Source organism: Physeter macrocephalus, chromosome 8 (genome assembly GCF_002837175.3).
Source record: "Physeter macrocephalus isolate SW-GA chromosome 8, ASM283717v5, whole genome shotgun sequence".
Lineage (NCBI taxonomy): Eukaryota > Metazoa > Chordata > Mammalia > Artiodactyla > Physeteridae > Physeter > Physeter macrocephalus.
The window spans coordinates 42,274,954-42,296,519 of record NC_041221.1 but is presented as its reverse complement, the minus strand read 5'-3'; the positions used below and the strand labels follow the sequence as shown (position 1 = coordinate 42,296,519).

The 21,566-nt window shown below is 46.1% G+C and overlaps 1 protein-coding gene and 1 long non-coding RNA gene across 4 annotated transcripts in view; both read right to left on the bottom strand.

Moving 5' to 3' along the window:
• PDZD2 (PDZ domain containing 2) overlaps positions 1-7,504 on the bottom strand; it is a 404,981-nt gene extending 397,477 nt beyond the window's left edge. Inside the window, exon 1 of the mRNA XM_024121943.3 lies at positions 7,435-7,504. The gene's annotated coding sequence lies outside the window, so the exon portion shown is untranslated. The remainder of the gene's footprint in view (positions 1-7,434) is intronic.
• An 82-nt stretch (positions 7,505-7,586) lies between these two features.
• The window catches only part of LOC114486700 (uncharacterized), a 62,105-nt gene continuing 48,125 nt past the window's right edge, over positions 7,587-21,566 (bottom strand). For 2 of the 3 annotated variants that reach the window (XR_003680883.2, XR_008618036.1), the window contains exon 7: positions 7,587-7,667. This is a non-coding gene — a long non-coding RNA (uncharacterized lncRNA). Of the gene's footprint in view, positions 7,668-11,948; positions 12,086-21,566 lie in introns of those variants that run through there. The other variant, XR_008618035.1, reaches the window with a different exon arrangement.

Sequence of the window (21,566 nt, the reverse complement as noted above, 5' to 3'; positions counted from 1 at the left end):
CTACCTGCCTTCAAATCCTGTCTGCCCAGAACTGTAGAACCCCAGGGAAATGTATCCTTTCCCAAGCCCATCTTTTTTTTCCAGTTCCATTTCCATCAATAGAGATGGTTATTATAAGATCAAGGATGAAAAGGTTTTAAATGCCATGAAAGGATCCATCATTTTATATGGAACCTATGCATAAACCCAAGGGACAACATAATCTAGACATGGACCATCAGGCTGGAAAAATAAATCATGGATAACCTGAGAACATATTTTTATACTTCTCTTTCCTTAAAAACTTGCTGCACATTTTCCCCAAATATCATTTAATTTGGCACACGTTTATTATTTCCTAAATCAAGTTAAGCGCTCCTTTCCCTCCCCTCTTTACGAATGAGTGAGAATATTTATCTCATCTAAGTATAATGATAGATCCATTAATAAAACCAAGGGGGGCCACAGATTTTGAATTCCTCATTACCCACCTGCATCTTGCACAGCTGCCATTGAAAGACGACGGTTCCCAGATCGAGCACCTTAGACTGTGATTCTAGCTCTGGTTGTACTGAAAAGAGGCGAGTTCTCTGCTTTTCTGGGCCTCCGCTTCTTGGAGTGCAGAAATTAGCCAGTCTGAATGTATTGCTCCTTCCAAAAACCACTAAGGAGAGGGGAGACCATCCAGGATCTCCCTGCTTTGAGCCCTGGCAACTTGACTTTTGCATCAGAGAGGGCCGTGATACATCTTTCACCCAGAACTGGGAGAAAGCTTCAGTCGGGTCTACTAAAAATCCTGCCTCTACGTTCAAGGGCTGTGACTGACTTTGGCGAGAGGTTTATTCATTTCTCAACACACTTTCATCGGGACCCACACATACCAGATGCTGTCATTGAGACACATGCATATCTCAGTAGCTCTTTTTTTTTTCTTTTGTGGTACGCGGGCCTCTCACTGTTGTGGCCTCTCCCGTTGCGGAGCACAGGCTCCGGACGCGCAGGCTCAGCGGCCATGGCTCACGGGCCCAGCCGCTCCGCGGCACGTGGGATCTTCCCGGACCGGGGCACGAACCCGTGTCCCCTGCATCGGCAGGTGGACTCTCAACCACTGCGCCACCAGGGAAGCCCTCAGTAGCTCTTTTTATTCCTCCTAAGAATAATCATGGGAAGTAGCTACTCTACCAATCTTGCCCATGAAGAAACTGAGGCTCCAAAATTTCTAATTATCTGGCTAGCGAGACGTTCTCTGCACTGCGAGGATTCCAGCCAAGTCTCCGACTCCAGTTCCACAATCCTTCCTTTCCCTCTTGGCTGCCTCAGCCGGTGCCACGAGCCAGGTTCACCCACCCTGGCCAGCAGCAGCCTGTGCCCCCAAGCTCCCAGACTCACACAGTTCCCACCCAGCTGTCAGCAGCCAACTCTTCTCTTTCACCAAGACTGATACTTTCCTCCACTGCATTGCAGGCTCTCTCCAGCACCTCGCCCCACCTCTGCTTCCCTCCTACATTTCAGGGAAGGAAGATGTCAGCTTTTTTCCTTCCCTGCACCTGCTCCTGATGTCTCTGGCCCCTTCCCTCCCTTATCTGCTCCTTATCTTGACTCCATTCTCTCCCATGCCTGGGAGGGGGAGTTGGGGGACTCTCCTGAATAAACCTTCCCATAACGCTACCACCTCCTCAAACTACCCTCCTGTTATTTTTGACTGGCATGCTCCTGGATCCAGTGTCTACACTCCCCACTTCCACTGCCTTGGCGTTTGCTCTCTCCTTCGCCCCTTGCAACCCGGCTTCCTTGGGCATCCTTTACAGATGCTGCTCTCAGTCTCTGTCGATGGCCTTTTCCCATCATCCTCCTGGGATACTGGCCCTTCTCAGACATTCCTGCCTGCACCTGTCCGCCCACCCTCCTTAGGGGCCTGCCTGCCGAGCATCCTACTTGGTAGTATGGACACACTTTTGAGGGCAGAAGAAAGAGGTTAAAAACGGTTGAGTCTCCAAGTCTGTCCTGTTAATGAGGTTCGGCCTCTCCTTTGGCTTGGTCCTGACCTTTTGCGGGTTTGTCTTGTCTTCTTCAGGATGTTTCCCCTTGTGGATGATGCAGAAGGAGGGAGCTGGGGCCACCTTCAGCAGGGACAGCCACCTCCCACCGTAGTCTGAGGCACTTAGGCCCACAAGATCTAGGCCAAGGGAGTATGCACAGCTCTGTGTTACCCTGTGCAGCCCACCAGCTCTGGAACTTCCAAGCCAGGGTTGGGACAACACCGTACAGTACAGTCAGCTGGCGCGATGGAGTGCGGGGTGTCTGGAGTGCGGGCTCTGTCTCTCTTCTTGTCTAACCTGAGGAAGTTGGTGGGTGACTGGTCGAGGCCTTTTCTGGGCATGAATGAAACAAGGTCCTAAAGAAACAGACCCAGGACTTCCCTGGTGGTCCGTGGTTAAGACTCTGCACTTCCAATGCAAGGGGCGCAGGTTCCACCTTAGTCGGGGAACTAAGATCCCACATGCCGTGCCGTGCAGCTCCCCGGAAAAAAAAAAGAAAAAAAGAAAAGAAACAGGCCCAGACAGCATGGAGTGTGTGCAAAGGGGCCTCTGTAGCTCGATGGTCCAAAGGTAGGACTGCTTTACTCCTCCTGGGAGAGGGAGAGGCGGAGAATTCACAGAGGAGGAGGTTTTGAGCTAGATCTTGAAGAATAAAAAACGGTTCATCAGGAGGACCTCATCAGGAGGACCAGGGGAGAAAGGATATTCCAGGACCTGGCCCTTCCCACTACTACTGCAGAAAGACAGCGTTGTAGAGGCTGAGAGGAGTCCAGGTCAGGAGGACTACAGCTCATATGCGTGTTGGGGGATATGGCATAAAAGAAGTCTGAAGAAGGGCATAGGATTTGGAATTCATCCCACAGGTCCTGGGAGCCACTGATGGGTTTTACAAGGAAAGGCAGTCAGTGGACCTTGGTGACCGATTAGATGCGGGAGAAGTCAAGAAGGAGAAGTCTGAAAGGATTTCTCCAGGCCTCTGGTCTGCTGAATGTTACAACTCCAAACTCCCCATTTCAGCCAACTGTGTATTCTACTCCTCACCTGCAGGTGACCTTTGTTTCTTCTTCACTCCAAGTCAAAGCAGTGCCCATACTTCAAGTCCATGTCTGATGAGCCTCTCCTTTCTTCCAAGCCCACTGCCACCCACCGGCTCAGACCTCCATTAGGCCCCCACCCGCTATCTTATTACAATAGGCTCACCAGGGTCCTCACCTCTCATCTCTCCCCCATCCCAATTCTTCCTGCAAGAGATCAGACGAGTCAGCCTAAAGCACATAGCTCCTCCACTAAGCCTGTCAGATCCCCTCAGTCAAAAGTGGTTTCTTTCTCCACTGTACTCCCAAAATGTTGCATCTGGATCACTCTTCAGGTACTTCATTCGTTAGATCATCCCTTTATTTCTCCATTCAATAAATATAGGGTGCCTATGCATGCCACGTGGGCACCGGTTTGCATCGGAGCTCTCAGTATACGTATCTCACGTCTCCTGATAGACTGAAACTCTGACAGCAAGGAGGGAGCCTCTGTCACCTATGCACATCCCCAGGAACCTCTAAGCCCCTGTGCATGGCAAACCACAAAAATGGCTGAAATGAATAGAGAAATTATCATAAGTTTCCTTAAATAGTAAACTGCCTTAAGTGCATGCAAAATCAATCTCAACGATATTTAAAGCAGAATTCAGTGTTCTTCCAGAAGCATATTAACTGTGTTAAGGGAGGTACATTTATATACTTTACATGGTTCTGATTCTTCCTTTCCCAGCACCTGCCATGCCCCTGCTCCCACATCTCTCTCTGCACCCCTCCCCGCCACCAACACTATGTGGTTATTAGTGAAGCAGTGGGTTTGGGCGCGTTCTAATGGAAAAAGGAATTGATGAAGCTCTAGAACCACCTGCAGCCGAGGGTATGTTCTGGGACATTCTCTTCTACCCCTACAAGCAGCCGTCCCGCACCACACCTGCCAACCTGTTCCTACTTGGCCCCCACTCAGAAGTTTAACAGACTAGAAAAGCTGGCCCTGGAGCTGGTAAAAATACCAGGTCCCTAGAGCCCAAGTTCAGAGCAGACTGAGTCGGGGAGGCCTCACTGCGGAAGGACCAGCAGCACAGAAGGTCCAGCGGGGCCTCTGTGTAAAGGCAAAGCCAGAGTATCACTTTCCGCAGCCACCTCCATCATGATTTGTCAAGGGAAACACATCCACCCCAAGCACCATACCTCCGTGAGAGGCGAGAGGCCGTGCAAGCTGCAAGAGGCAGCTCCTTCCCCCAGCGCTCCTCCACCTCCAGTCCCAGCGCATGTCTGCAGCTCTGGAATGCCCTCGTGCCTGCCATTCCAGTCTCTGCGACCAGCCTATGTCAGACCTTGTCCTCTTCACACTCCAGTGTCCCTTATCAAGGTCTCCGCATGGATGAGGGTTGCTGAGGACAGGCTTCTGGCAAACTCCAACCAGGGACCCTAGACCCTCCCCCTCCCCAATTCAGCATTGCAGGAAGACAAGCAGCCCTAAGACCTAAAATGTCAAAGCAAATCCAAGAGAGCAAGGAAGAGAGAAAAGAGGAGAAGGCCAGATTTGCGGAGGAACTGGACTTCAGAGGGAGAGAAGGTAGAGCAGCATTGCCTCATCCGTAGCTCCCCATCTCTCTGGCAGACGCCGGTAACCTCCCCAAAGATGCCCTTGCTCTTTGCGCGCCCTGCCCTCGCACCGCGTATCTCTTCTCCAGGCAGGAAGGGTGCAAGAGATGAGTAAGCGCGGAGGATGCACCCCAAGGCAGTACCTGAGGCCAGAGCACCTGAGTACCTCCGTCCTGGAGGAGGGGACCTGGAGATGGCCCAGCGATGGGGATCCTGGGCGCGCGCCCCGGCAGGGGCTTCAGGCCCTGTCCTGAGTGTGCCCCGCACTGCGCCTCGGGCTGTCCCGCTGCCCCCGGCCCGCTCTGTCGGGCCCTCTTCCCGAGGCCGCGTTCTCCCTGCGCCCAGCCGGATGCACAGGGAGTCTGCGCCGCCCAACGTGGGACCGGGGTTCAGCTCCCCTACTCGCCGCCTAGCCGGGGCTGGGATTCTCGCACCTGGATGGGTCCCTAAACTTTCCTGGGCGCACGCGGTCTCGGGGGTGCCAAGCTTCCGCCCCCCCGACCCCCACCTGCCCCCACCCATCCTAAGCCCCACGTCCCGGCCACAGCGGGACTGTCGCTTCACCTGCACGCGGCTCGGCGGAGGCTCCGGCTGCTCCTCGCGAGTCCGGACCGAGGCGCCGCCCGGTGGGTCTCGGCGCAGCTACCGCCGCTGCTGCCACCGCCGGTGCCACCACCGCGCCTGCCCGGGGCTGCAGCGCCTAGGTTCGTCCGCAGCCACAGGAGGCGCAATCCCGGGCGTCCACGGCCCGGCGGGTCCCCGCAGCCGCCACCCACCGCTTCTCCCTGCCCGGGGTCGCACGCACCGGCGCCCGGAGTCCGCTTCTCGCCCGGCTCTCACAGCTGCACGGCGCTGGGGATCCACTGAGCCTCCAGGATGGGCGGGGATTCCCTCCCTCTGGTGGATTCGAGGGGCGGGAACTCCCTTCCTGGAGTGACATGGACGGGGGGCGGGGATTCCCCTGCAGGAATGACAAGGTGGGCGGGGTTCCCCCGAGCAAGGCACACCGCGGACCGAGTCCCTCCGGGTGAACCGGGAGCCCTGGGGCGCTGGCTAAGAAACCTGGGGATCCTGGGGGGAAAGGATCCGGGGAGACGGCAGCTCAGAATTTCCAGATGGTGGGGCTTGGGGCGCCATCTAGGTGGAAGAGAGTGCGCTAGGGGACGGGAAGTTGCCTTTGCACGGCACTTCACATAGCACTGAGAAAAATGTCAGTCGCTATAAAATACAACAATGGGGCGGAAAGGCCAAAGGAGAGGGGGGAAGGACTAAGCCACCCCAAGCCATCCCTGGCCTCTGGTCTTTGGGATACCAAAGTTAATTTAACACTGGTATGAGAATTTCGGGGAACCTCTTGGCACCTCAGAGCTGCTTAGTCCCCCAGTTAAACCCCTCAGAAGCAAAGTCCCGCGGCTCCCGGGTGGTGGTTTAGGTCATTGTGAGAACTAGCCAAGAGCCCCTGCTGAGTGTACTGTGACAGCTAATGCCAATTGCCCTTGGCCTTGTTCCAGGTCACTCGAAGAACAGAAGCCTCGGGCTTTTCGGATTCCTCATTCTCGTGGATTTTCAGGAAGGCCTTCAAATATTTTTGGTTCTTTTTTTGTCATCCTTGACATTCTGCCTACCACAGGGAGAGGATGATAAGAACATAATAGGGAGACAGCACAGCTCTGCAAATTAAGCTCTCTTAAGAGGAAAAAGCTGGTCTTTTTCAAGTGCTAGCAGATAAGAGTAAAAACATATGAAAAATTACAAAACCTGGGATAATGACTAGTTGAATAATGCTTTTGACATTTTCTGCACAGCAGTAATTGGAAATCTTTGCTTTGGAGGGGATGGAGATGGGGTGGGGCAGGGGTCTGCTGCAGCTTTGCCCAACAAGGCGATAAGCTCTGGTCTCTTGGAAGAGCAGACAGACATAAATCACCTGCACAGATTCTGCAGAGCTGTCCCGCAGCATCAGAGGCCAGGGTGGTCCTAAGGCATTTTAAGATGGTATTTTCAGCAGGGGTTGGGGTGGGGAACTACTTGAATTCAGCTGTTCTTCAGCATTTATAACTACCAAGTCACTGAGATCAATGTCTGCGCAAGTCCAAGCTTCATGTATTACAAGCTATGCAATCTTAGGCACCCAGAGTTTCTCTTCCTAGCTGTAAACAGAAAAAATACCTTGCACGCAGGAGTGTTATAAGGATCAGCAGTAATATAGCTACTCAGCACAGCACTTTAGGAGGTACTTAACGAAATGGCAGCTATTAACTAGAATGATATCATAGGAACACACAAAAAATCCTTCCAGGGCTTCCCTGGTGGCGCAGTGGTTGAGAACCTGCCTGCCGATGCAGGGGACACGGGTTCGTGCCCCGGTCCGGGAGGATCCCACATGCCGCGGAGCAGCTAGGCCCGTGAGCCATGGCCGCTGAGCCTGAGAGTCCGAAGCCTGTGCTCCGCAACGAGAGAGGCCACAACAGTGAGAGGCCCGTGTACCGCAAAAAAAAAAAAAAAAAAAAAAAATCCTTCTACAATCAAACAGGACTGGTGGTTTCTGTTTGGTTCACAGTCCCAGGCCTGTATTCCACCACTCTCTTCCAATCACATGAGCCACAAAGAGGCAATGCGTGTCTCCTTTACCTCTGTACCCAGCACCTAGCTCCTTCAGCACCCATTGGAAGTTTGCTGAAGAAATGAGTATGTAACTGAACTTATCATTCAAACCATAAGCACTACTGTTTCTTACCCACCCCATTCCCAATCCCTGCACCTCGCCATGCACTCCTCACCTGCAAATTTTGTTCTTCCAGAACGACACTCCCACCCTCCTGTGTCTGCTGAAATCCCAAAGAGTTAAATATCACCTCTTCAGGGAAGGCTTCTCTGATCACTGGCTTTCTCTCCTCCATTAATCATGGTAATGGGAGCTCTTTCTGCAAGTGGCTAATATCACCTTTGTCAGGTTGTGTTAAGTTGCAGAAATCACAGTGTTCCCTCTCACACATTTCCAGCTTGTGAATTCCTGGAGGTAAGAGAACGTAGATCTTATTATTTGCGTTCCCAGAACCTAGCACGGCATAGTGTCCAACTCAATAGCCATTCAATAAATATTTGCTAAATTAAAATGAATTGTTAAATATATAGATAAATATATGATATGTTATATGCATTATATGTAGGCATAAATATTATATATACATATGTAATATTTTATCACCTGTCTCCTTCAGACATGTCTCCGCTGACCAGCTGAAAATACGTACTTCTCGTTTCAATGTCTTTTCATCCGATATTTTCCAGATAGTTTCTGGCAAGTTCTTGCTTGCTAATAATAGCTCACCTCTCAAGGGGTCAATCAAATGGATGGAAATTTTGTTTTGCCCTTGCAGTCTTGCCAATTTGGAAAGCTCACAACTGAGGGCATTCATTTTCCAGTGTTTGAAGATCAAAATGTAAATTCTTTCTGCCCCCTTGTTAAATATTTAGTCACAGATTAGTACTTCTATCCAAGTTGCCATTTTAATTTATTACTGATAATATACATGATGTGGAGGAGGATATAGTGAATCTAAGGTTTAGAAAATCTAAGGATTTTCTATATAGAAAATCTAAGGTTTAAGGACAAACAAAGATTAAAATAATGAACTAAGGGGAAAAAATGTATGATCCTGGCCTACAGTCGTGTCAGTGATAGATAAAAGACTGCAGCGTTCTTTAGGTGAGTCCGAGTGGATTTATATGGACTATAGTGGCTTTGGTTTACCTCCGAGCTTCCCCCTCTGTGAAGACGAATCTACCCTCACGCAGCTGGAACAAAAGTGGATGTTTCATCACCAACTCAAATGAAATCTTGAAGATTGCTTTCCATCTTTCCTCTTTAGTTGTTCTTCCAAGTGGGTTTCCAGGGGGAAGGAGGAGGAGCCTTAGTCAACAACTGGCTCAATTCCCTGTTTCCTCCCAGCCTCTGTGGGTTCATTTTATCTCCAGAACAGATTCTAGCTTCCTGTTTACCTAGCAAACTACCCTCCTTTCTTTCTTCTGCAAATTCCTGGCCACTAAATCTTCCATTCAGGAACTCACCTTGGAATGAGCCATCCCTTGGCCAAGGAAGGGCTTAAATATAAAGAACAATGATGGTAAAGCATCAATTCAGCGGATCCTAATCTGGAATGTGTTTAAGGCTCCCCAGGAGATTTGAAAATTCAAATCTGGTCTCACCCCCTGAGACCATGTATGCTCAGTCTGTAAAGGGGCTCTGGATACTGCAGTTTAGCCAGCACACCAGTGACTGTGACTTGGGTAGCTCCCAGAGGATACTTGTAGAAACACTGAAATAGAGTGACTTTAAAAATGGGAGTGAGCCCAAGTTAAATCACATTCTCGTGTTTAGTCATAGTGGTGATAGATTTTATTTTAAACCTAGATTAAAATTTTGCAATATTTATTCGGTCTCAGACCAACTTTTTGGTTAGCCAGTACATGAAATGGACCTACATTTGATGTGTCCTGTTTTAAAATACTTGTTCAGGAGAAAGGTTTAAGTACATTTCATCCCATGTATATTGAAAATGAGGCGTTTCACTGTATCCATGAGCTTGGCATTGGAACTTATGCAAAATGTGTTTTGTTGTTTTCAGTGTTGTAATAATAATACCACACATGCAGAATTTATTATTTCCTCCTGGGGGAGAAAATACAGAATATACTATCTCTCCTTCTATTTATTTAGGTGGTTAAATAATCCATTATTTTATATCTTTGATTCAGCCTTCCATTTATACTAAGTAAGCACTGGTTGCCAGGGTAATCTTTTACACAGTTTTTGGCATGAAAAAATGAATTTATATACTAGCAAGCATAAAGCAGGTATCCTTATTACTTTCACAGTTTATACAGATGATTCAATTATTCTGTCCAGTGCTGAATTACCCCCTTGTACTTAGGGCACCAGTGAAACAAGGCTGCTGAAAGAAAGCGAGAAAGTGAGAGAGGTTCAGCTTTGATGAACGTAACCACTATTTTGCAATCAGCATATCTAAAGAGAAGCTATTTTAGTTCCACATATACATACGTTTTGTTTTACAGTGTCTTTATTTTGATTCACACAAGAGACAGGGTGCGGGGTTCTTCTTGGGGCTGAGGGTGTCTATCACATTGGCACAGATGTAAAAGATACGTTCCCCACCCCCCAGGAGTTGGGAGCTTGTGTCCCCCCTTCCCTGTTCCCACTTTGTTGCAATTCAGTCAAATCACCGTGTATCTAAATTTGTTGACTATGTAGGTAAGATATTTCCTCACTCCTCACTTTGTGCACAACACAATCTCATTCTGAACTCCTGTCTCCCCTGATGATTATTCCCCTTGTTCTGTTCTGCTCTACTTACTTATGAAAAGGCATCATTCTAAGTCAGTCGTATGCTATTTTTACTCCTTCCTCAGATACTTCTGCTTCCAGATATCTTCCTTTAATAATCGCCAAAAAAAGCAATTATAAAAATAAACATATTGCTAGTCTATCTCTTCTGTTTTCTTGTTTTATTTTTCTAATTTTACATCTTTACGCCTCATTGCCTCTTTTGTCAATCTTAGCACCTGTCTTTACTGGTACAGCTAAAATGGACATGGAAATACAAGGCGGGTAATGATATCCAGTCTGAAAAAGGCACAGAGAGACAGCGCTGTGTTCTGTGGCCAATCACAGTAACGCAGTGAGGTGGAGTAGCCTCTGGTAAGCTTCACTAAGATGGGGGTAATAACACTTGCCTCTAAAGGTCTCCTAAGGAACTTGAGTCCCCAGAGATCATAGAGGCAAAAGTACTTTGAAAAAATTTAGAAGTCTTTGGAGAAGAAAAAAATCTATGTTCACCCCAACAATGGTACCTCAGAGACTGGATTCAGGACTCTCTTGAGCCTGGAAGACATTGTGGAGAAGCAGGGAGACACCATAGAGTACCTGAAATGGCCCAACGCCCTGCTCAGCCAGCGGCTGCTGGCCTGCATGTCCTGTGACCTCAGCTTTCAGCCACGTGGGATTTGACAACGATTCCAGAGGAGCCAGAGTAATTTGGACTGACCTGACAAGCTGTCTTAGCGAACTGCAGCTTTGCCAAGTAACATTCTACAATTTCTGGTGGAAACCTGAATTTGATTCTCACCTGTGCGGCTGTTTAATAAGTAGGACTCATGGATCATTTGAAAGACACTTTGTAGCATGCCTTGGTAACTCAAGGGGAATGTCTGCTTTGCACATTTTGAAATTATTTAACTGCCTGGTTTATCCTAGGATCAAAGGTAGATTAAACAACTCCTTGACCAAAAAACAATTTAAAAGTCTCTTCAAATAAGAGACGGGGAGAGCAATAGCTCTTTGAATGATGTCTTCAGTTTGTTGTTGAATGTACATGAATAAGATGCTTTATGTTTCATCTCACTGTACAGCAAGAATCACCAAGGGTATTTGATAAAACTGTCAATAAATCATTATTAATGACTTATTTGCTTGATGTATGAATTAGTGGGCCAGACATAAGAAATGCATTTTGCATCTCTGCTGTGTCAAAGAGCCATGAACCAGTCAATGAAGTCCATAAAAGGTAGAACCTCTGAAGATAGGATACAGTGAACTCGAAAAAGCCAGATCTGGTGAAAACACAGTCATTGTCTATTGGAAAATACGTAAGAACATCTTAATTTTGCTTGGTTTTAGCAAACGTTGAGTGACTCCTTCTCTCTAACTGCCCATCTGAGTGGGTTCCTCGTAGGGCTGTTGCTTGAAAAGAGCCCCAGGGATCATACTCTTGGTTGCCCTCTATTTAAGTCATGGTGTCCTTCTCCTTTCTGGTTAATAGAACATTGTTTAAAATAACATTAAAATGCCCATTTTCGGGACTTCCCTGGTGGCACAGTGATTAAGAATCCGCCTGCCAAGGCAGGGGACAAGGGTTCGAGGGTTGGTCCAGGAAGATCCCACATGCCGCAGACCTGTGCTCTAGAGCCTGCGAGCCACAACTACTGAGCCCATGCACCACAACTACTGAAGCCCGCATGCTCTAGGGCCCACGTGCCGCGACTACTGAGCCTGCATGCTGCAACTACTGAAGCCTGTGTGCCTAGAGCCCGTGCTCTGCAACAAGAGAAGCCGCCACAATGAGAAGCCTGTGCACTGCAATGAAGAGTAGCCCCTGCTCGCCGTGACTAGAGAAAGCCCGTGCGCAGCAACGAAGACCCAGTACAGCCATAAATAAATAAATAAATAAATAAATAAATAAATAAACAAATTTATTTTTTTTTAAATGCCCATTTTCTCAATTTGTTAAAATTTTTCATGAATCCAGGGAGAGGTGAATCATCTTTTCCACTTCACCATGTACTTGTCAACAAAGCGAATAACCTAAATTGCTTTTAAATAATTTGCTTTTGTAACTCAGACAGTCAGACCATCTGGAAATAAAGAGAGAAAAAAACAAAAGAGTGAAGGCCAAAACACAAGATGACAAGATCTCAGAATTCTAGACCCCAAAGGAAACTCCTTGGACATCAACTTGGCCAGCTCGCTTCTGTGACTTGCCTAGAAGTACTTCTGTGGGGAGGCAGCGTGTGCCTTGCAAAGGCTGTGGAGAAAGATCCTGTAGGCTCAGAGGGGCTCTCTTTCTGCCAATCATTTAGACAACGCTAATTCTATCTACCGCATAATATATAAGCCTGGTTTTCACAATCAAGACGCTGTGTCACAGAGCTATGGGCTCTGAGGATAGAAAGACTGACTTAAGGACTTCAGCGTCTACCTTTCCTTGTCATTGAAGAGTACACACATATCTTTGTGTCATGCCAGAGTAGAGGAAATATTCTCTGACCAAGGGAGCAGACTTATAAATTAATTCCTTATGATAAATTCCAAATGCTCCTTAAAGGATGATGTTTTTCTTATTAAAGTCTTTTGAGGCAGGTACCATCAGTTGGAATGTCATGGGGCTTATCAATATTGTATCTCCAGCATGAGTCCCCAAGAAAGGGCTTTTAGAGATCAAAAAAGTTCACAGAAAATACAGTAATGCAGAGCGTCACGTAGCCGAGTTGCCCAAAGTTTGCTTCTTTGTGTCTGAATATTTTCTTTCTAAAAGGACTTCTCTGGCAGTCCAGTGGTTAGGGCTCTGCACTTCCACTGCGGGGGGCACAGGTTCAATCCCTGGTCAGGGAACTAAGATGATCCTGCAAGCTGCGCGGCATGGCCAAAGTAAATAAGTAAATAACTAAATAACAAGGACACACAATTTACTCCAAAACTAAATGTTTTTCCTAGAATTGCTAATGGCAAACCTTTATCTAAAATCGAAATGAATGGTCCCATAGGTAGCATTCATATTAGATTTTTCTGCTGGGCTAGAAACCAGGGTGAAGTTCAAAATTGTAGGAGGCACTCACACGCAAGGTTGTGCCTGACTCTGAGAGTGAAGGCCTCCTTAATTTTGCACCCTAAGTACCTCTCTTGCCTCCTCCTAGCCCTGGCCCCGGTTCTCTGACAGACCACAGCAGAGAATGCAGAAGTCACCGGAAAAGTCTGGACACTGATTCAGCCAGAAGAAGTGTAGCAATCGTGATTAATAGAACGAGTGCTAAAGACCAGTTAGCCTTTGCCAATGACCACAGGGTGACCTTGGGCCAGCTGGGCCCAGACGCCACGCCCCGCGATGCAGTGCTGTACCCCCTGCCTTGCCCCCCACCTCCTGGATGACCACACCCATGCCGCCAGGCACAGCTGTCAGACCCTCACGGAGGATTAGTGGGGGCAGGCTTGGCGCTACCATAGCCACTTGCTATTTTCTACATCTCAGCTGAATTCTGGGCAGCCTGAGAGCTCCGCAGCCTGCAAGAGACATTGGAGACGGCTATCACAGGGCCTTCGTCACTAAGTCTTCTTTGGTTACCTGCCGTTTGCCACGCCCTCATCCCCACGACATTCTGCCTCAGCCCCAATGCAGTTTCCTCTTCACCCTGCCCCCCACACTGCTGGCTAGCACCTCCACTCCCTCATCAACAAGCATCCCCATTTCCTCAACACTGCCCCATGTCTTCCCTAGACATTCCTTCCAACTCCAGACTTTCGCCTTCGCTGAAGATGCAACTTCCCCTGCAGCTCTCTCTTGCAGAGTCTGTTCATTTGGTCACAACAAGCATTACCTATAACCCAGGGTCAGGAGCGGTGTGAGGAACCCTCATGCTTTTATTCTACAGCCTGTCATTTCCATCACTCTCGTATCCAAACTGTCTTTTGCCTTGGTTGCACCTACCCGGAAAGCCCCAACCCAGGATGAAACCGGCCCTTGCCTGAGCCTGACAGTTGACTCACTGACTGAAAGAAAAACATACCCGGGTAGATGGTGAATTCCTGGTTACCCATCTCAACTGTCTCTAAACGGTGTTCAGTTACTATTTACTAACTCCCATTCTCCCATCTGCACAATAAGTATTTCAAACCTTCTGCACTATGTTCAAATTTTTGACTCCTCTTGTCTTATCTTTGCCCTACCCTCTTGTTATTTGAAGATGATCCTGATTTCTAATTCTCAGATAAAATAAAAGTTATGAGACAGGAGCTTCTTTAACTTCCTACCTCCAGATTAATAGATCTTTCCTAAAATCAGCACCACCTTCCTCTTCCTTCTCCGAGTTGGTGTCTCTCCACTTGAATATCTCATAGGTGCCTCAAACAATGTACATATAAAGTGAATTTACGCTCTTTTCCCCCAAATTTCTCCTGTATTGTTTAGCTATCTCAGTAAATAGAGCTCTAGTATCAGAGCTTGTCCACTTGCCCAAACCAAAAGCCTCATTCCTCATCTCCAAAAAGTACATCCTATCAATTTTTCTCAAGTACCTGTAGGCTACACCACTCTGGTCCAAGCTACCTTCATCTTTCGTCTACACCAGGGGCTGGCAAACAAGTTTTATTGGAACACAGCTACGCTCATCATTTATGGATTGTCTACGCCTGCACGTACTACAAGGGCCACAGAAACCATATGGCCCACAAAGCAGAAAATATTTACTTTCTGGTCCTTTACCAAGTTTGCCAATACAACCCTTGATCTACACTATCGCGAGAACCTCCTAAGTATACCCAGCACCAAGCCTGGCAATCTATTCTCAGATTATCCACAGGAAAGCTGATCATCTTTCTAAAACCTTGTAACACCATGCTTGGATCCCTTCAGCGCATGAAGACCATACATGGGATAACATGCAGTGTCCCTGGTCTGGCCTACTTGGCCCCTTATGATCTGTCCCTGTCTACCTCTCATCCTCACCTCGTACCACTCCACCCCTTGCTCACTAAAGCCAGCAGTGCTAGCCACCTTTCGGCTCATCCAATGCACCATGTTCTTTCATTCCACAGAATTTGAAAATTTTTATTTCCTTTGCCTTGGAAGCTCTTTTTCTACCTCGATTTTTCCCTCGTCCAACTCCTACTTATTCTTCATGACTCTGCTTAGATGTCCCCTCCTCGAGGAAGCCCTTTTTCTACCTCGATTTTTCCCTCGTCCAACTCCTACTTATTCTTCATGACTCTGCTTAGATGTCCCCTCCTCGAGGAAGCCCTTTTTCTACCTCGATTTTTCCCTCGTCCAACTCCTACTTATTCTTCATGACTCTGCTTAGATGTCCCCTCCTCCAGGAAGCCCTTCCCTTTCTCTCAGATTGGGTTAGGCACCCTGTTTCACAGTACTATGTACTTTTTTTTTTTTAAAGGGAGGTGGAACATAGGAACCAACTCAGCTTTCTACATCTTTTTTTTTTTTTTTAATTTTATTTATTTTTGGCTGCACTGGGTCTCCGTTGAGGTGTGCAGGCTTCTCATCTTCTCACTGCGGTGGCTTCTCTTGTTGCGGTGCGCGGGCTTTCAGTAGTTGTGGCAATACGAGCTCAGTAGTTGTGGCTCACAGGCTCAGTAGTTGTGGCCCACGGGCTTAGTTGCTCCGTGGCATGTGGGATCTTCCCTGACCAGGGCTCAAACCCGTGTCCCCTGCATTGGCAGGCGGATTCTTAACCACTGCACCACCAGAGAAGCCCACTATGTACTTTTAAAGTATTTATCTCAACTGGATTTAATTCTTTGTGAAATTGTTTGTTTAACGTTTGCTTTTTAAGATAGACGGTAAGCGTCATGCTAGAAAATCTTTGTCTATCTGGTTCAGAAATGTAATCTTCAGTTACTGACACCGTGCCTGGCACAAGATAGGTACTCAGAAAATATCTGTTGAATAAATGAATGAATAGCAATAGCATACTAAGGTTGTGCTGATGATACTGGGAGGTAATGTACACAGACCATTCAGTTAATTGCCTGGTACTGGCCAAAGTTAGATAATATTTATATTTTAGTATTATTATGTTCTTACTTTGAATCGCCTCTGCACTTGTTGATTTGACAAAGAAAGAAGGTACCTAAAAAACATTTTGTTCTTGTAACATGTAGCATGATTCATTCTTCAGTTCAATCATTCTCCTGTTTGGCTGTCTATAACAAGCATATCTGACTTTTCATAGTGCAAGACCTCTAAAAAATCAACGTATCTAATCCCGGAAGCCAAAAATTATACTAACTTGTGTTTTCTAGTCTGGATAGTTCCTGCCTGCCCTCCAGATCTGCTTCCCACTATCCTACACCCTTCTGCATGCCTCAGGAGGCTGACCTCCTGTTGTGCTCCTTGCCTTCTGCCTTCTGGTTTGGTTTGACCAACGGGTACCACCAGCCAGAGATTGGAGGCAAGACAGCAAGGAAGAGACTTTAATCCCTCCGGCTCCTTCTTTAGACTGTGGTCTGACAGTGACTCCGCTGCTCTATCTAAGGTCTTAGCTCCTATCAGGGGATTTCTCTAATCCATCACTATAAGCACCTGGCCCTCTCCCTATAGATATGGCTTCCTCTTGCTTATTTTGGCCTACGATAGTTACAGCTCCCTGCTGTTGATGGCCTTGGCATGTTTCATTACCCCTTTTGGATTCCCTTAACTTGTCTACACCTTTGTCAATTAAAATCCTAGTTATTCCTGTTTGAGTGTGCTTCCTGTTTTCTGATAGAACCCTGACTCATACAATTCCATTGCCTAAGTAAATATAATGAAAACACATCAAGAGGCTCTAAGTGCCTCTCTAGATCTCTCAGCTACCTCTGCAAGCTTGGTTGATGTGAGCTTAGGTACCATCACCCTCATTTCTCAGGCAGACAAAGGAGTTTGGAAGCAATCAAAGTAAGGAGTATATCCACACTTCCAGAGCTTGGCGGTGGCAGAGCCAAAGCTGCCGATCAAGTCTGAACCTTACACATTGAACTCAGAGCTTTATCTCGGCTACTTCCCTCCCAGAGGACCACCTGTCAGAATCTGGACAGCTAGGATCTCAGATAAATCATTCTTGGTAACAAAGCTCTCTGCAGTGAGTCTAATCCAGGTGAAGGCTGAAGCTGGTGGGTGTGTGCAGCTGGCTCTGTGCCCCAGTTTGGAGCAGGTCTGGGAAGCATTCCCAGATGGCTCCTGGATGCCATGACTTTTTCTGGCTGCATTCCTGGGGGAGGTGGGAAAACACTTATAGGTCTCCTAGCTGCAAACCCAAGCAAAGAGCACACTGTCATATCTTCAGCAAATGATAGCACACAAAATATAGAAAGCCAAAGGACTAGAGAGAGACATATTTACCCAGCTGAACTAATTCACTCTTTAAAGATAAGGGACAGCCAGTGTAGAAGATTTTCTATCCTCTTTGTGAATAATTGTCCTTCTTAAAAACAACTGTCCCTGGCTTTGGGCAAATCACAGACAGCCCTTCAGACTATCCTCTCAATTTCCTCCTCTGGAAAAGGGAGTCCTGCCAGTTTGTGACAAGGGGAGCAACTTCCCATTAAGGTGAGCAGAAATCTCCGTAGGCCTTAATTTTAAAACCTCAAATACAAAGCTACCATTGATTTTTCTCCTTTTTTGGGCAGGAGGCAATATGAGTCATAGTTGAGAGCACAGACTCTGGAGCCAGACCACCTGGGATAAAATCCCAGTTCTAGCCACTAACTAGCTATGTGATCTTGGGAAAGTAACTTAACCTCTCTATGCCTCTGTTTCCTTATCTGTAAAAGAAGGATAATGACAGTATCTACCTCATAGGGTTGACATGAGGATTAAATGACTTATTATAAGGAAAGACTTTGAATGATGCCTAGTATGTGGTAAAGACTACTTATATAAGGTGGTTGAGTAAAATGATTTCAGTAATGATCCATGTATCTTTACAGAGGCACATGTGGAATATGGATCATCTCACGCTTTTTCATTATTTTTTTGCCTGTAGCCCAAACAACTTTTAGGGTAAAATAACAGATCCAGAGAAGATTTGCTAGCACTGCCAGTCATTAGATCAAGGGAATCTGGCTTGTGTCCTAACTGCCATCAGGAAGAGAATATACCTGGGAGGCTAATAATTGGAAAAGCATATTTTGGTACGTAGACTCAGCCTGGCACGTTCATCAGTTATGCCCCAAGAATAAGGGGGAGCACCAGGTGGCCTTACCTGCAGGACTGATGGAGAATGAAGAGATGCCTTTTAAGCAGACCATCCATCACTGATAACTGAAGGCCTAGCATGAGTCCCTATCTATCATTCACCAAAGTCTTTTCATTTAGGCATCTGTTGCACAAGGCAGACACATCTCAGAGGCTGGATTAGTATGCATTCTTCCCTTTCCTCTCCTCTTCTTCAATCTCCTGTTGGAAATCAGTGACCAGCCCAGTTTTCCATAAGCAAGCTTTGGTTTTCTCTACTGGCTCTCAACTAAAACACCCATCTTCCAGGTCTGAGGAGAGCTCAGTGTCTCCAGAAGGCCCTCCTCCTCTTAGGGAAGTCCTGAGTGAATGATGTTCTTAATGAAAACATTCGAGCTCCCCTGAGAAGTTGAGAGTTCACAAGAGTGACTGTCCTTTCAAACTCAGTAATAATGGCCAATTTTTATTGAGTTCTTACTATACGCTGGGCACTATGCCAAACACTTTATATAACATTCTCATTTAATTCTCACGATCATTCTGGCATAGGTATAAGAGTCCACCATCTGAGTCTCTAGGGCAGCACTGTCCTATAAAAATGTAATTTGAGCCATAGGTGTGGCCACATATATCATTTTGAGTTTTCTAGCAGCTACATTATACAAAGTAAAAAGGAACAAGGAGGGCTTCCCTGGTGGTGCAGTGGTTGCGAGTCCGCCTGCCGATGCAGGGGTCGCGGGTTCGTGCCCCGGTCCGCGAAGATCCCACATGCAGCGGAGCGGCTGGGCCCGTGAGCCATGGCCGCTGAGCCTGCGCGTCCGGAGCCTGTGCTCCGCAACGGGAGAGGCCACAAGAGTGAGAGGCCCGCGTACCGCAAAAGAAAAAAGGAACAAGGGAAGCTAATTTCAATACTATGTTTTGTTTAACCCAATATATCTTAAAATTGACATTTCAACATGTAATCAATATAAAAGTTAATACGGAGGTATTTTATATTCTTTTTTTTGTCCTAAGCCTTCAAAATCCAAATTCCAATTAATAAATGTAGAAGGAATGAGGGAAATAGGAAAATCACCCTTTGTCAAACACCACAGTAATAACTGTCGCATGCAAGATCTGTCTATAGAGGCTATAATTAGAGAATGAAAGTTTGAAGAAAAATAGGATATGTCCATACTCTGAAAATACCTCTCTCAAGATCTTGCTTACCGCAAAAAAAAAAAAAAAAAAAAAAAAAAAAAAAATCTTGCTTAATTTCAAAGGGAGGAATAGTGACTTTACAGTGGAGAAACCCAGCAGCACCATCTTAACAAATGAGCAGAGTTAACATCATCAGTGAGAGGACACATCAACATCACGTAGCCCCGGTAGGATGCACAGAGAAGGATACATCACTCCTGAGATCTTACCAAAAATCTATAATCTCAATTGAATCCTGAGAAAACATCACAAACACCCCAAATGGAGAGACAGTATACAAAATAACTGGCCAGTTCTCTTCCGAAATGTCAAGGTCATGAAAGAAAAGGCAAGACTGAGGAAGCTGCACAGATTCAGGGGGCACCGAGTAGACATAACAACTAAATGCAATGTGGGATTCTGGACCAGGTCCTGACGCAGAAAAAAGGGTATTAGTGGAAAAACTTGTGTAGTTTCAATAAGGTCTATAGTTTAGATAAAAATCATGTGCCAGTGTTGATTTTCTGGCTTTGATCATTTACCCTAGTTATGTAAGTTGCTAACATTAGGCGGAATCTGGGTAAAGGGTATGTAGGAACTCTGCTTTTGCAATTTTTCTGTAAGCCTAAAATTTCAAAATAAAAAATGAAAGAGCACAGTGCAATGCAAGTAAAAATGCCAATTGATTACAAAGTACCTTTGCAATTATTTCAAAAGATACAGGAGTCTATGAAGTTGATGAAAGAATTGAAGTATTGCTGAAAATGCATGAAAAACCAATGATGAACTAGGTAAACCAGTTAACATTCGGAGAAGAAAAATCAACAAGCATGGTAACAGGATGTGGGTTTCAAAAAACAATAATTTAAATGTCAAGGGATTATGAGAGATCCTTGGAAAAATGAATGAAACTTTCTAATATGTTTGCCAAAACATTTTTGCTATTAAATTACACATTAAGTGAAAGCTGTTGTACCATGCCATGTATCATTTTAAAAATTATGCCGAAATATCCACATGAGATTTATGTGTGTTCATTCTAAGAATGAACACATAGTTGCAATGATAATCTATCTTGTTTTATTTTATTTTATTGGATAAGAAAATTTTATTTTCATAATTTGTAGCTACATTTTTTATATTAAAAAGAAGCCTTGTTTAAAATTTTGATCCATCTCAAATAGCTTGACTTTGGTCTATTTCAGTCTCAATGATCCTTGGATCATGTGCACTTCCCGTCAGTTAGTGAGAGACCCAGGACCCGAATCCAACTAATCGGCCCCTCTGGTCCATGTTCCATGGTCCACACTCCAGTCTCACGCAGTGAGCATGCGCGCTCTGCACTGTGCCCAGGTCCCAAAAAGGAGGGCTCCCCTTTGTTTCCATTACCTGATCAAACTTCCTCTAAGTCATTCAAAACCAATTTTGTGTCCTTTGTGGAGACAAGGCACCCTAGAATGTTTTCTACCACTTTCTATGAATTTGCTGAGGATGAGCAACTCCATAAATCAATGGGAGACAAGGAAGAAATGGACTTGAATGAGCACGTGAACTTCATCAGCCATGTCTGTGTGGCATCTGTGAAACAGCCACCCTTGATCTCTAAGACCCATCAAACCTGTTAAAGACGACATTCATTTTTAAATAAGCCCACTGAATCCTAACGCAGAAACCAAACCTATAACCAATGAAAATAATTCAAAATGCTTAGTGTTCGAAATGATGAACTGTGATATTTAACAATGAAAGACTGAAGAAAAGAGATATGTACCGTCAGGAAGGAGCTTCCAACATTTGAAACTATCAGTAACAAATGATATGGACAGAAGACTAATAAATTTCAGTGAGAGGATGCCAGGGCAGAGTGGATGGAAGAGGCCAAGTGAGAAAACATTCTCAGATTGGCTCCCCATATCCTGGAACGAGCATTGCTTTAGAGTGAAACACACACACGCAGACACACACACACACACGCAGACACACACACACACAATTGAAACCTAAATGATATTGATAGGGTCATTATTAAAATGCAATATGGTAAGTTATCAGTCCATCCCTGGCCCTGATCACACCTGAGGTTAGGAGGTTTAAGAGAGACGCTCTCAGTCATGGGGCATCCAACAGGGCATGCCTGTTTTCTCTAGGTGCACCTGCTGGTACAGGGGTTCATTCAGATTCATCTTTATCCTGAAATCATCCTTAAAACAACTGAA